General features: G+C 45.4%; 1 protein-coding gene and 1 long non-coding RNA gene across 4 annotated transcripts in view; one reads left to right on the top strand and one right to left on the bottom strand.

Annotated features, from left to right (window-relative positions):
- The window catches only part of LOC111245274 (uncharacterized), a 344,964-nt gene that overhangs the window by 16,100 nt on the left and 312,636 nt on the right, over nucleotides 1-16,228 (top strand). The gene's annotated exons all lie outside the window — the stretch shown is intronic.
- LOC111244652 (uncharacterized) overlaps nucleotides 8,667-16,228 on the bottom strand; it is a 33,934-nt gene continuing 26,372 nt past the window's right edge. Inside the window, exons 3-4 of the long non-coding RNA XR_002670997.2 lie at nucleotides 11,234-11,842; nucleotides 8,667-10,887 (exon numbers count right to left, since the gene is read on the bottom strand). This is a non-coding gene — a long non-coding RNA (uncharacterized LOC111244652). The remainder of the gene's footprint in view (nucleotides 10,888-11,233; nucleotides 11,843-16,228) is intronic.

Below are 16,228 nucleotides of genomic sequence, written 5' to 3'. Positions count from 1 at the left end.
AAAATATAATAAATATTCTATTGGAATATTTATAGGAATACATTTTAAAGTGTTGTTTTTTGCGCATGCCCTGCCCTAAAAATCTGTATAGCACCATGGCAACATGGACGAGTTTAACGTATCTCTATCAGACAGACACAACTTTAGGAAAATCGTAATAAAGACTTTAGCTCTGACTGCACCGATTTCGACCTCAATTGCGGTTTAGAATACTTTACCTAATGGCAAGTGACACGATAAATTAGGTGACACTTCATTGGGGCTTCGTTATGTTGAAATCCATTCTCGTTTCAAGCAGAAACATCATTATTATAAACGGGAAAAGAATTTTCATTAAATTGTTACATCTGACATGAGAGCGTACTAAGCACAAAAAGCGTCATCGTTCTAACGAAACCCTTGATTTTAGTTCTAAATTCTAGCACTGCCACTTTTCTATAAAAGTTAATCCGCGTGATTCTACCTAAAAACTGGTCGACTACGGTCACGCTACACCCGTCCTATATCATTTTCTAATCGATTCAACGATATAGATCTACTCTTTCGCATACGTAGATCTATCATTTATACGGTCCTACAATGGGCGAAAAACCCAATCAGCCAGCTGATCGGAGCGAGAACTTAAAAGTATCGACAACTTTCGCCTGTGTCGCTGGAGTCAAACGGGGTCGGGTGGGGCTATCTGAGGAGCTATACGGGTCTGCACGAATCAGTGCACAATATAGATCTTCGAAGAGACAATGCGCGATTGTACGACAGAAAATCAGCGGCTAATCCAATGAACTTTATAACGTGATCTAAACTTGAACAGTATCGGAGCAGTCTTTGAATGGCCTCGGCATATCTACAATAAGCATTTCGATACATTTTATTGTAAAGTTAGCGTTGATTTATAATACTGCCCAACGAAATGTCCAGAGATTAGGGAAACAGATAAAATCTACAGGTTTGACTTTTGTTGCCCCTGGTTTCATTACCTGTATTACCCAGATTAATGAATTACTGGTTTTAGCGGTTCTTATTATTCAACATTGATAAGAGATTCGCAGGTTTGTAAAGCCCACACCACACTTGCAACCTTCTCAATCTGGCAGAAAAATAAATAATTAGATTTTATGTGCCAAATTCGAGCAGCAACAACAACAATAACAATGGCAGCAACAAAGGTAACAATATAGTCACATATTGATATTATATTCGAGTTTACAACAACGATAATGATGCCAGTCTCAAAAGAGAGACATTAAAATATGTAGTTCACGACAGTGGTTTTGTCTTTATTATCGGGTAAAATGGATGTTGCTCAATCTATACGGAAATTCGGTCACGCGTTTCACTTTTGACGCTCCTAACTTATCCGTAACGTATCCGGTCGTCTCGAGCAACTAACCTCGACGCCTCATCCTTACCGTTATAACCAATCTGGCCAATAGCCCCAGTGGTGTGCAGTTATTATTAGCCGACGCCTGCCATCACCGCGGGAGTAGCGACAATTGCGGTGTGCAGCATTCATCGTTGAAAGCTAGAGGTAATTGATAATATCGCGGCCGCCGCACATTCAGACATTTCGCCCTATCGTTATCTTCGCCATACGCTACATCTTTACGAGGAAATATCTTCTGAGGCTTGTTCAGATGGTGACGGTTGCAGGTGAAGCTTCGTCACACAGGAACATGGCCAACACCACATAGCCACGAGTTTGACGCTCCTTATTAATATTATTATAGCTAAATTATGATCTTGCCGTAGCTAATTTACTTCTGCTGCTACCCGACGGTGGAACAGGGCTGGGATGAGATTGCTTGGTACTGCCGAAGCGTCCAACGGTGACGAGGACAACCTCTACAGTAAAACACGAACGCGGCGTAGATCCGTTGCCTTCAAAGTTGCTACGCGTGAGGCCTATGGACTTACGTTGAAGACCGTTATTGTATGCTACCGGACTGCCTGGTTTTCTGCAGGGATATATCACCAGGATGCCTAGTCGCGTGAGTTCATATGTGGAGAACGGGGAGGGGGGGGAGCGGGGGGATACTGTATTAGAAATGGGATGTTAAGAAGCCTCTGTAGCAACGGGGTTTGGGGCAGCGCCCTAGTCGAAGCGTAAGCTGCCGCTGTGCTGTGATATTTTAGCACCGCCGCCGCTTGTTCGTTCTCTATAAGGTGCTGTTGGGAGGCGCCTAGTTTGAAATTACACCTCTAAGAACGAACGCCCGGCAGGCTGGCAGTTTGCTGCTGCTACTACTGCTGGCTAAAAAAGGGGCGGGACTTGAACTTCAGAGCGCAGCCGAGGCTTCTGAGCGCGGCTTCAAACGAAGGGTTGGTCGCTGAGACTGCTACTACTGGTACGGCTGTTCTTGCCGTCGCAGCCGCTGATGTTGAGGCGCTGGAGCGCCGGCATTTCCCGCTCTCAAAACCCTCTCGGAACCCTCCAGCAGTAGAAGCAGCAGCCGCCGACGCAGCAAGCGCTGCTTCTCTCTTTAGCGCTAACCATTCAGTGCACAAGCAAGCAATGCCCCGTACGGTGCATTTCGTTGCGTTCCTCAAACTATCCCAATCTCGATGGCTTGCTCCCCGACCGACTCATTCCCCCCATAACGGCCCATACCTAAAGAACGATGCCCGCCCACCGCCAGGGGGCGCTGAATCTTCATCTCCACCCTCACACTAAAAGGGACCACCTCTTATAGTGGGTATCCTATCAGCCCTTAATTCCCCCCAAATCACCCCTCAAGCCCCAGTCCCATTACCCCATGAAGACTACCGACGCCTTCAGGCTTCACCATCGTCAAGGCAGAATCCTCCTTCAACCTCCTAGCTGCTACCTCACTTGCCCAGACCCAGCGTGGACTCAGCAATTCTCCAAGACCCGATTTTCTAAAAAAAATTGTCCCCCCTTTTTAATGAGGAAAAACTGTCATTCCCCTGAAGTCACCAGGCGGCGGTTTCGGTAGGCGACGCCTGACGCAGCTGCCGCGGCGTCCGTCCAGCCCCATTTCTCTTTCAAGTCAGTCACCCATCCTGGTGCCGCAGTAGTCACCGCCAGACAAACTCAGACCCACCCAGCACTAAAGCCCCCTTCAGGAAAGAATCGGGGACCGAACAGAAGCAGGGAAAAAACGCAGGGAACCAAACCAAACCGGACGACGAACGAATCGATACGGAGAGGCGCTGCTGCTGTCGATGAGGCCCCGGAGAGGCCTCTCTTCTAACCCTCGGGAGTATTGAGAACGAAGGGTAGTTGGAAGAATGTTTGTGTAGTAGCTCTTCTTCTACCGAATGCTGATTTTGATGCAGGCGCCGGCTGACGTTGACGCTGAGGCAGCTAATGCGACTGAATGCAGCTCGATACGAGCGAGGCTAACTCGATGGCTAAGGCAATTGTACTGCTGCTAAAGAAATGAAGGATTAACAAACGCTAAGGAGTCGAGTTTAGTTTTGTTGCATGGATAAAACACAGGCCCGCATATACAAAGGAGTCGCTTCACCTCAGAGAAGGAAAAAGAGGCTATGATTGATAATACGAGGACCTTCCAAATTATTTAGCGTTACGGAGACTTTATACAAAAAAATATATGGAGTGTAAGACTGAGTTATAACGCATGGAAATTACCAGTTACTGTGCTTAGAAATTGCATGTAATTTGTTCGTGAATTAAGCTAGAGTTTAATCGGAACCTTTTCTTTAATGCACATAGGTACCTTTGATATTTATGGGCTTGTTGAATAAAGATTGCCGCTTTTTTATTGTCTGTAATCCATCTATTCCATATTTTTATAGACAATAAATGTAGCAAAAGATAAACCTATCCCCTCCCCCAAAAAAATGTTCAATAAGATGCGTATTTACATGTTCCTCTATATCGCCTATCCTTCGTATTATGCCCCGTAAGAATACTCGATTTCGCAGGACAGTTTTGAAATATATTGTAAGCTACCCGTTATGTACTATCCCCACCGTTCTGGTTCATGTAAGGTTAATTGTTACAGAACTATAGCCTTGCGTAAAAATTTCGAATGAAATTTTCATTAATATTTTATTATTAATATCTTATTTAATCGGACGGAACTGCCCACCAAAAGAGACGTTTGGTCTTCGGCGACTCGCAATGGAGAAACCAAGTTCGTATGCCGACCTTTCATCATTAATACGGCAAATTCGGCAAGCCTTTGAATAAGTAAATCTCGACTTTTGCAATGGGCAGATCAATAATTTTTCGCTGTTTGTTCAATAATACATTACCCACCAAGTAAATCTAAGAGGCGCTCTAGTTGATTGTCAAAGTTACCTCGAGCACTTCCAAACTCGTAGTTATAATACTTGACAACTATTTTCCTATTTAGTTATTCCTAGGATACGATACATCGAAAATTGATATAAGATCTTCTTCTGGTCTCTTTAACGCTGGAAATACCAAATCATTTGTAACTGCAAAAATACATAGCTACGTCCCGCTGTTTTCTGTACAGGTATTGCTTGATATACAGAAGGGGAGGAACGGCTCGTTTGTCTCTATTGCTGTTATTGTCATTGCCGTTAGTTTATCTGAATTATTTCTACTTATTACCAGCCTAACCACCCCCCAACTACATCTGTTCTTCGGTTTATCTTTCTGTTTGCGTATGTACACTACACATAAGCAGCCTAGCACCGCTGCTGCCATTTTACACGCTGCCGCATATGCAATGTATACTACTTCTTTATTCATATATATATATATACTTGTATATATTGTGTGTGTATATATGTATTGGTGTGTGCATGTGCATACATTATCTCCCGGACCCAGGGGACCTTTATCGTGTGTTTATTGGCTAACGATGACTAGCGTGGGGTTAAGCGTGGGCAGATAGGGTCATGTGCGTGTTCTGCCCCCCCGCCCCCCAATCGTGAGCGGGGCGGAGCCTCTTCTGTACTCTCTATGCGGATGTCATACTCTCGTTTTGGCATGCAGAGAATCCTGCATATAGAACAGTGCCAAAGGAAATTCGCGTCGCGGACGCTACAACAGCTCAGAAGCATCTACAATCCAGTGGCATCCAGGAACTGGCCGTTTGTTTGATGTGCGTACGGTCCCTCTCGCTCTGCACACCCGGGTGCTGTTATGCCGGAGAGCATTACCGCAGGGCCTTCTATGCACGCCACACCTTCCCCTGCCTCTGCTCCCTATTGGATGGGTTCCGCAACGAGTCTGTGGTCGCAGACAGCGGGTCAACTCGAGGGCTTGTCCTAGGGTCGCTTAGAGGCCTCGTCGAAGCTGGGATATTAGGCCGGACGGAGGCCAGGCGAAGGGAGCACGCTGGGCCTTCTGCATACTCAGTAGCACGAGTTTCAAGAGAGGAAGGGGCGGGAGAAAGAGGAAGCCTGTCGACCACGGCCCGGCAGGCCACGATTTGGCTAGAGCTGCGATTGGTCTGCGTCTTTCTTTTCCTCTTCTCGGAGAGGTTTGTGTCAGTTAGGCTACTTCGGTTGGCCGACAACGACAAATGAATCTCAAAGCAGCGACAGCAGCCGCCGTGGCCACAGACCCGACACAATGTAGCTCCATCTATATCAATCGGTCAGAAGAACTGGTTCTCTGAAAGAGCTCCCGCAGTCGCGTCTCGTCCAGCCTACCTAAATCCAACAACCACCACGAGCCTCGTCGAACCCCCTCGAACCCTCCCGCCAAAGTAACCGACTTGATTCTGCCAGGGTTGAGGTAGCTCCGTGGCCATTTGAATCAGACGTCAAAGACAAACAGAAAGAGAAAGAATGAACGACCGACGACAATTGAACCTAAACCATGTCGGAGGGCCGCTGCAAGCCTTAGAACGACCACTTGGTCGTTGAACCAAGGCCTGAATGTCTCGCAAGGGGGCAGAAGGCACGTTTGCCCCGTTCGATCACTATTTCCACCACCGCCTTGCCACAGTCTCTGTCCGTAGTTGGGGAACAGTGGGGCAAACAAAAGGGAAGAGCTTTCGATTTCCTGCTGCGGCAGCGGCGGTCGTGGTGGGATATTGGCTTCTACAACTATTCACAGGTGAAAACCATTACAGCAGCCTATGCGGTTCTTACGTTGTATGTACCAGCCTATTGCGGCGATTGGTGTGGGCTAGTTGGTACGAATGTATGTACAATGGGGCATAAATACGCCGGGGACTCGGTATTAGAGGTCGATCACTGGGAGAGGAACGAACGCAAAAATAACCCGGATGTCATCAACCAGATGACAATGAAAGCCGAAAAAGGCCGGAACAACAAGAGGAGAACAAAGGCCAGAAAGGACAGCTGAACCAGCGACGATACCAAGAGGCAGATATGTGTGCATAAGCAACAACAGACAAAAACGATAGCAGACCCTCGTTTGACAGTCATGGGGACATGGGCTGGAAGACACATCGGCCGACAGGCGCAGGTCGTAATTGAATAAACCTAATCTATGTTATTTCATTGTCGCCGCAGCTGCATGCGTCTAGGGGCATTATTGCCATAGAACCGTTGTTACGCGCTGTTGCCCATCAGGTAGATACAAGGTTCCTGTGCGAAGACGTCGCTGAAAAGGTTAACACTTCGAATCACGTCGGCATAATTGACCAATAACGATCAAGCGCTGCTGGAAATTGCTAACCGTCAAAGAAGATAATCAGACCTGTCCTATACAAAGGTACTGGGTATGCTTTTCGTCATAGACAAAATAGGTCGGCGTTTAATTGGCGACCTTGTACTATCTATGCAATGGATGCATAGTGGCAGAATTTTTTCTCAGTGGCCGCAATAAGCTGAGCGTCGAGTTGAATCTATGGAAAATGTACCTTGTTGCAGATGACCTGTAACCATATTGCAAGTCGATTTCACAGAACTATTGACATTCACATTAAAGTTATCGATTTATATCTATTAAGGTAAGTAAGTTGCGTCGATCGGGAAGCGCCCCCTGGTAGGTTGTTGAGTAGCAGCTGTACTAATCGTTACGTGAACCTACGTTGAAAATGACGTATTATAACGTCAAATGCAATTAGATATGCTGTGATCACTTGGGTCGACCCCGCGCGTATCTACAAGGCGCATTTTAGCATTCTGTCATACATTATAGCGCCACAGGGAGAATCAGCTAGGTGCTTGTGTCGGCATTGGAGAAATTTACGTTTGGGAATTTACGACGTTGCTGGCATCTCAATTATAGATTTCGATATCTTGCCATAATAATATATCGTTCATTTTTGATCCCAAAAGATGATTCATCGGCATATATAGCAGCGTAAGATTTTCTTCTATTGAATTGTCGCCTGGTCCGTCTGGTGTCACGGGATAGTTGGTGCAAACCGTAATGCTTCAATCTTCAGTTCGGTGTGCTACCAGAGACGGGTATAGCATCGAGCTCATTATTCTAACCGCCCTAATGCCACTATTGCTCGCCAGTGGCTCCAACTAAGAGAAGCGCAAAATCTATATAATACGCATCAATTTAGTATTACATATGTGATTTGACTGTAAATCAGCTAAAACGAAGAGATCCTCTTAACAAAAGAGCCTCTACCTCACACTCGTGGTCATTACTATCACAGAAGCTTATTAAAACTATTTGGTAATAAAGATGGCTAACATTACATTGACGGTGTACGTTGAAGTGTCATTATAATAATAACAGTGTCGTTATAATAATAGTGCACACATACAGATAGAAATATCTATACGCACCCCCCAAAAGTAAGCCCGCACCGGACCATACTGAGGTGCAATTAAACGAAGATGCGGCCTTCCCTGAAGGCGAGCACTAGTTTGACAGACTAGGACTACGTTCTACTTTCAAGTCAGTGCGACAATGAGTAAAGCCCGATTGAGTTGATGAATATGTCAAACTGGCAACGAAATAACTCACTAAGACGCTCCTATGAAATAGCACCAAACTACGGAACGGTGATGACGAAGAACAAAGCATCTAAGAGGAACTAGCGCATTTCTGTGTCCTTAGAATACGTAGGCCGCATGCGACAACCAAACAGGCGGCATCAGCTCTTGTCTGGTCCGCCACCGTCCGAGAATGTGGTGTCGCTGTGAATTGAAGGGGAAGGCCCCGCCAGGTCGAAGGGACATGCTAATTAGTGCTTAGCACGAATCAGATATGGCTGGCTGATAAAGGCGAATCTGGTCTATCAGTAATTGTTCAGAGCGAGCTATAATGAACTACGTACTACTTCAATTAAAAGGATATAAGTAAATGACGACTACGGAAAAACAATCTACCATTCAGCCAATCAAAGTTATCATGAATGTCGAGGTTTAGGGACTATTTTGTGTTCAATCTGCGAAGGCTTGCAAACAAGGATGATCGGTCCTGCGTTAAAGATGTAATGCATTGTATTAAATCAGGTATCACTGTTTATACGATAAATGAGCGTTGGTTGGAGAATTTAAGTTTGATTTTAGTCGAAGTTGCATGCCGACATTTGTAAACAAGACGGATCTCGATCGTATTAGATATACGGTTCATTGATTTAAACAGCTACGTTCAACTGTAACCGGCCTTTAACTATATTCAATTCACAATTGCTATAATCAAGTAAGTAAACTTCGGAAAAAGTTTGATCTCAGACTAACCGAGTTGTTTATTTGAACGAGTACACCTTTTAGACTATACTTGGGATGTTGATTGGGTTAATGGCCAGCTTACGATAGATCCTGTTCTATAAGTGAAAATTATTAAGGCACACGTGCCTGGAGTAGGCTAGCGGTCAATCGCATATGGTTTTACCATGGCATGCAATATGATTGATCTCACAGTATAGTATACGTAGATTACTACACTGTGTATGTAGTACTGTACAGCTATATGCATGTAGATATGCTCCAGCGTGCACAGTCGTTTATAGGCCATATCTATACTATCTCATTCAGTCGATGTCTCACTAATCCAGCCTGCCCGAACTAAAATTATTAATTATATGAGCATAGCGTTTAGTATAGCTAAACCGTAAATACACATATATTTTTTTTATTATTATATGCATGTTTATGATCTTATCCCGTCCATATATCACACATCCGTTTTGTCTGAACTACTACAATGATTTGATCTGAGATAAGCAGCAATTATTACATATTCTACTGTTAATCAGCGAAATCAATCTGGTTCGTAGACGTTCCCTTTTCAATCGCCTACCCTTCACACTATCACAACAGTCGCGGCGTTGTTGCTCGCTTTTCGAAGTCCGGCGATCAACTGACTTGCCCGTTCCTTAGACGACCCCCGACCCTCGACTGTGGCGCCATCTCGTGGCTGCCGATCACGTCCCACTCACCCCGATCGACCCTAGTAATCCCAAAACCCCTATTTCCACTACGGCGGTCGCCCCCGCCGCTCCCACTTTTGCACCCTTCTCAGACCCCCTGACGTCAGTTCCCGCCAGCTATCCTAATGCCTGCGTTGCTATTCCAATTGTCTTTGTCCTCACAATAGGCCTGGTTGGTCCCATCCTCGTCTATCCTTATGGCCAGCCCCTGGAATCCACACCTCGGACCGCCACATCCTTGGTAGTATTCCTATAAACCGTCAGACGGACGGCACTTCTCGGCAACTTGGTAACGGTATATAGGCAAGAAGGTCGCGCATACGTCACCGGACAACGGCAGTTCTAGCTTGTGTTAGGAGAGCCGTATTCCCGTCGTACAGCACAAAGGTACAGGGACAGAGGGAAAAAAAAGGATGAAAAAGTGAGTGAAAATGTATATATGAGTGGGCGTGTGTATGTGTGCGTGTGGGTGTGTGAGAGAGAGAGAGAGAAAGAGAGAGAAAGGAAAACAGAGAAAAACAGCAAAACCATGCCAACGAAAGGGTTAAAGAAAGAACGGCATGTGCACTGCAGTGACAACCAAGGGACAACTCGGCAAGACGGCGATGTTGGAAGCGGAACAGGCAGCGGAAAGGGGGCTTTTGGGACTGTGGATGACTATAAGAAATTGTGGAGTAAGAACTTTAGGAAGATTTTGGTGGCGGTAGTGGTGTCAGGAAGGGGTCGATTTTAGAGACCTGCTTAAGCAGAAGGGAAACAGGCAAGCTGGGTGATTAAATTCGCAAAATCTGTAAACGATTCTTGAGCGAACCAAATGAAAAGGATATTTAGGGTAAAGGACTTAAAACGCACCAACACAGTAACGAAAAAGTAACGAGTCATTGAGACGCTGATGTTGACGAAACAAAATACGCTTGCTGTGGACGTGGAGGGTTGTTAAAGCTGGCTGCTACGTCGGTTAACGACTGCTGACCCGCTAAATGTGATGAGCCTCTGAAGTACCGTGTGTCGTGGCTGAGAGGTAAGTAGGTAAGTGGCATGAGTCTTAAGAAGAGGCTTTTTTTTTACCACATTCTGGTGTGCAACGCCCGAGAAAGCAGTTCCAACGAAAACAAAAGGGAGGGAGAGAAAATTGTACGCCATGAAACACCAAAGGGGGGAAATACGGAACTCTGTTTTCGACCCTCAGCTATTTCCAGAGTTACGGCGAATATGGAGCGAAAGAGGCCACCAAGATATACGACGGCTGGCGCCAAATGCTCGACGTGCAAACGCTGCGCCTTCTTCGCTGTAGCAGCGTCGTCTTATTCGCCATATCGTGTTCGATTGTTTCGCATAGCGTTGACATATTCCCTGGTCCAATGTTCGACGAAGGAAGATCCTGAACAGATCCTCCTAAGGTAAACGTCTTTTGTGAGACCTCTCTGGTGCTTCGGTCGAATTGTGTCAGGTTGAATCCTGAGGGCAACAAGAAGTCTATTACCGCTGCCTTTGAAGAAAGCCTTCTGTCCGACTCATTATGAGCATAGTGAGCCTGACCGTGAAAAGACGATTGCAGTGGAGACTAATGTGCATTTACATAGGCGTGCGGTAACAGGGCATCGCATTTGTCCTGTGGATCAATATGTAACTATCAGAACATACTATAAAAACATTTTAATATATGAGAAACATAGATAAGGGAAATCTAATTCCATTCTCTAAATATCCGAGTGAATAACGGCTTTGATTAATAACGCAAAAACAGCGGCTGCCACCCGCAGACCTATAATTATTCGTGAAAACATTGTGACTGTTAAAAACCATATTCTTCAGTTCCTCCCTATTGTAGTTTCTCTGCGCATCTACTTGTAGATGAACTATTATTATTATTACTCTTGCTTCAAGCGTCAAGTACCACTCTGTAGTGACCCATAATTCTAATCGAATTTTTATCGCTCATAGCAGATTTTTATTACCCGTGTTTCACCCTGTGCCTCCTTTGCTTCTGCGCCCATCGCGTCCGATCTTCAACGAGCTCATAATTACGCAACGATTACACAGAGTAATCATTCTGCCTTCAAGGGCTAGAATCCTCCGTGCATTCAACGCGTCCACCGATCTACGGTCATCACAACTTTCGTCAAAGTAACCCTTTCGCTCTAATCTCAACAGCCGATGGCAGGGAGTTTGCCGCCGCCGCCGCCGCCGCCGCCGCCGTCGCCGCCGCTGCTATTCAAGCGCGAATCGTTGCGCTCATTTAAATTTCGAATGATTTCGCCATACCGCGCGCAAGGTGCGCGCTTTGACATTCCCAACCCTTTGAGGCGGTCCTTGCATTTACTCGCCAGCAGGGCGCTAAGAACGTCGTGGAGCAATGGGCTCACCAACTAATGAACGCGTTGTGCTAGCGCGGGTGCTAGCGGCTGAAGGTTGCTCATTGGGTAGCGGTTTAACTTCTATACACTGTTCAGCTCCGTAGCGGCGTGTGCAGGGGCGTCTCGACAGCATCGACTAGGTTGCCTCTACCTAAGGCGGCGCTTCCTTCGCTGAATATACACTGCAGCCTATCTGGTACATTGTTAGTTCTGCAAAGAAAGACAACTTTGAAGGTTAATGGGTACCACCTGCTGATGTTGATGCTATGTCGAACCTGATCAGTAAAAATTAGAGAGGGTAACTTCGAATGTTGTCGGTGGGCCGAGGTCCTTGCCGAGAAAAGGACGAAGCTGTGCAAGGGAATCAAATATTTCAAGTGGGTGGGCCTACCGCAGATACGAAAGGTTCGCTCTGAAGTGATGAACGGCCTTGGCGAGAGAGAAGGGTTGGAGAAAAGGTTGCAACGGTAGTATTATTTATGCAGCGACAAGAACGCCATGACTACGACGGAGTTGGACAACATAGCATGAGGACGTTACGCATGGCGCGTTTTCTAATTATCAATGCTAGCTGCTCTAGTAAGCTAATTAGTAAAAACAGCATAAAACAATACAAGGATTAGACAATAGACCCAGAGTATATAATACGCGAAAATACGATGTTTCGTTGATAGACGTGTTTCGCGTTCATGCAAAAAGATCCACGAACGTACACGCATTTATAGTGCAAGTTTAATTTTCAGAACACTGCTCTTTTTTTTCTGTAAGGTAAGTTTCGTAACTCTATATCGTCTTTAGAAACCAGCTCAAAAGTTCACTCCTGCTTCGGCCCTATTGCCGACATTGACTACTCGTTATGTGCATAAACTACAGTATGCATACTATATCATACAGTACAAACGTTAATAACGGGTCGCCGTACTCATCCCGCTAAAGAAACCATATTTCGGGATTTCCGCGGCCTGCCCAGCTGACAGCCCGCTATCAGTGGCTAACCCAGTTAGCTAGGGTTAGAACTGTAGTTTGAAATGCTCAACCATAGCTAACGCATATAAATGACGATATTACTGACTATAGGGACCTCTTCCCGTCAAGCTAATACTGGGTCTCTTCCTGTCACACAAATACTGGGTGGGTCAAATGTCTCCGAACCGTTTAAAAAAAATTGCCAACTAGAGATTATTCATTTCACGTTCGCTTAAATAGCGGAAGATACGCAAAGATTGCGATAAGGGGCAGATTCGGCGGTTTTACACGTTTGTAGTAACAAGGGCGGTTTTTTCAAACTGCCCAAAGACTTTTAGCCCACCCAGTAGATTTGGCACACACTCAATTGTATAGACGCTGCTGGTACACCGCGGCACGAAAACCTTATGCGCACACGCGCATGCACAGGCAGAGTAGTTCGGTGGACACTGCGTCCAAGTCCTTAACGATTTGGATATATGGCCATGATATAACCAACATAAAGAGATTCTGCGACTAAACAATGGTATTGGCCCAATGAGTTGGTTGTCATAGGCCTTGAGCAAGCGAGCTAAAAGGAATTGGGTCCTGGCTTGATCCTCGGTGGCAATCCGCAGCCCCGTTAGATTCCGAAGACCGCTGAAGCAGCAGCAGCAGCAGCAGCAAAAAAGGCAGGCGAAAACCTAAAGCCTCTCCCGATGGAAGGTAGTGATGAAGCTACAGTTTCTTGGCATTGAATTTATTAGCGGTGTGATCTTAGTTTCCAGCTGCACCTTCTTCGACCTGAGTTGTAGCCATATAGGTTGATGTGTGAAAACTCTTGCAAACTAATTATGAGCAGCGCTTAGAGATCATACCAGAGAAGCTAATATACGGTCTGCATGCTATCGGTATAGTATATTATGTTGAATGTCGTAAGTGATTCAGGTATTGTTTATATGGTATAGCAAAGGTTTTATAGGTGATTATAGAGGGGATGGCATAATTTGTTCATTCTTGTTAAATACGTGTAAGATATTGCAAGCATCTTATCACCGACTACAAATAAATCTCATGGTTGTCAGCAGTTAGAATAATTGTAGACGATTTTCGCTTAACGGCCAGATAAAATGGCAAACAATGACACGGTTGGTAATAAAGATATTGCAAGATTTTCTAAAAAGCAAAAGGACAACATTGTTTCGCAGCCATTGTGGACCGTCACTCGCTGCGCATGGTCTAACTGTCGAGCTGGCCTTATTTTAGATTTCGCCAGTCAGTGGACAACGTTGTACATCGGCTTATAGAATCGTACTATAATAACGTTTCTATGCGATGTTATATCAGTCATCGTAGAGACGAAGAAGCAATATTCGTCTGCTAGCGAGAGTGACCGCGGGGCGGAGCGATTCGGTCCGCACGCGGGTGCAAAAAGTTCGAAAGTCCGGTGGCTTTCATAGTCTAGCGCAAGGGACAATAAAACAAGCATAACTTTCATTAGCTTACACTACGATGGGGTAATGCTGCTACCCCCCCCCCCCCCCGTGGGTCCAGTGGGTTCGTTATGTGCAGTTTTGCTGCTTGTATTGTTAGATTAGACTGGAGATCAAGTCTAGGTTAACCAGCGCACGACCAGGCAGTTAGCCGGTAAAAAATTATGCCAGGCAAGGGCCGAGCGTCTTTTGGAGGTGAGCGCATGCAATATGTCGTAATAGACAATAGCATCAATGTAGTCCAACAGCTACTGTCAGGCATTGTGAGAGAAGTACAGTTATGTGTGCGTGGATGGTTCCGCGGATTTGACAAGATGACCGCACGCTGCTCGAGTCTAGCAGGCACGCGATGCAATTTTTACAGGGGTGCCTCGTGACCGCCACTGGCTTAAGCCTATAAGGTAAGCTATATGGAAAGTGAAGTCAGATCTGAGCTAGGATAGGTTAAGTTAGGTCAGGTCGGGCTTACAGTATAGCGGCAGTTTTCGTAAAGCGTGTTTTTTCGAGAGGGGTTCGGAGGTTTTTTCTCGCTTTTTCCTTTTTCTTTCGTATTTTTTTCATCTCACAGCCTAACTGACTATTGGTCCACAGGAAGCTTAGTGGGTTCGACTGGCTGCATGGCCAAAGTTAGGGAGTGGTCTATGCTAACAGCGCGCTACGTTGGTCATAGTAGTAGTGGTAGTAATAATAAGAGGTTTGGTTGAATTGCTTAGTCATTCCTATGGGACTGGCGCTGAAGATTAGAACGGGGTCTTCGTTAGGGAAGTCGACGGGGGTTCTTACTTGGGGATAAAAGAAGAACCTAATCGGCTAGTCGTATCCAAGATTGCAGGCGAGCAGTTCCCTTTCTCTCTGTCTACGCGGTGCTCCGGGTGCTTCAAGCTGACCGTTGGTGGTCTGCGTAACACCGATCCCACGTTGGTGGCATTGTACGAAACGAAAGGAAACGCTGACGCATACGACGGCCCATCGCGTCCTATAGACAGAGGAGAGGAGAGGAGAGGAGAGAGCTACAAGGGGAGAAAGCCAGGGCCAAGTCCCATACGATCGGAAGAAATAGGCGAGGGGGAAGAGGGGGGGGGGGGTAAAAGCACTAGGCGGGGTCCATATTTGCATGTTGATGTTGACTAAACTGCAAAAAAAAATAACGGCAAAAAAAGCGAAGTGAGTGGGGAAGGGAGGGGTAAAAAGAAAGGAAATATCCACCTGGAAACTTGATCCGGTACAAAAACGAAAAACTTTTGAGAAACAGAGGTGTTGAACCCTCTCATCATGGAGAAAGTGCACCGAGGGGTGGTCATGAAAATACATACTTATTTTTGTATAAGAATGCATAAGAATTATGACGATTAGTGGTAAGCTTATCTGTTTCAGTATACTGAAATCTGCAGTGCTGCTCTATTAAATACAGGTGTCATGACGTAAAGTTGGTAAAAGAAACTCAATTCCAGTAGTAAATATAATTCGACTTAGAAGCTGCGAAAGGAGACCGAAAAGAGTGTATGATAATTACCATATACTACTAGTTTCGTTATGGACCAGTTTCTAATAAGTTTTCTTATGACACCAGTAATTATTTCTCCTCGTAAATGTAAACTCCGCTAAAATGTTAAGTTCTAAGTTCACCTTGCAGCTGCCCACTTGGATCAGACGAGATCCGAACTACTCTGGCGCGCGATTGTTTCTACGAAGTAGCTTAATCTATCCTAACTCGTGTTAGTTTCTTAAGCCTGGCCATTCCCGGCTCTATTCGTAATTGTAGAAAACTCAGTGCTATAGCGATGTAAATCGATGTGGTATCCCTATTCGCATCGGAAGGACCAATTCTGGACGTCGAAATATAAGCAGAGAGGATACTACGGATACATAAAATAGAGAGACCTCAATGGATTTATATAATTCCATCTATATAAATAGAGTTCTCAAATCGAACGCCTCAAAAATCCAATAAAATACAGGTTAAGGTCTCTGTATTATGCTTAGCCTCTTTACCTATTATGGAAAGCGCTGAAAACCGGGCGCCCTGCCCTGGCTGGCCTAGCTACTTCAGTCGTTACCGCTTGATTGCATATGACTTGTATATGATAACTTGCAATTTACATTGTGGTGACTAAACGAACTGTATTTATTAGTTTTTATCGCCAGCGAATAAATCGTG

Source organism: Varroa destructor, unplaced genomic scaffold, assembly GCF_002443255.2.
Source record: "Varroa destructor unplaced genomic scaffold, Vdes_3.0 BEIS01000002.1, whole genome shotgun sequence".
NCBI lineage: Eukaryota > Metazoa > Arthropoda > Arachnida > Mesostigmata > Varroidae > Varroa > Varroa destructor.
The sequence above is the reverse complement of the archived record's forward strand: the minus strand, read 5'-3'. Positions and strand labels throughout refer to the sequence as shown.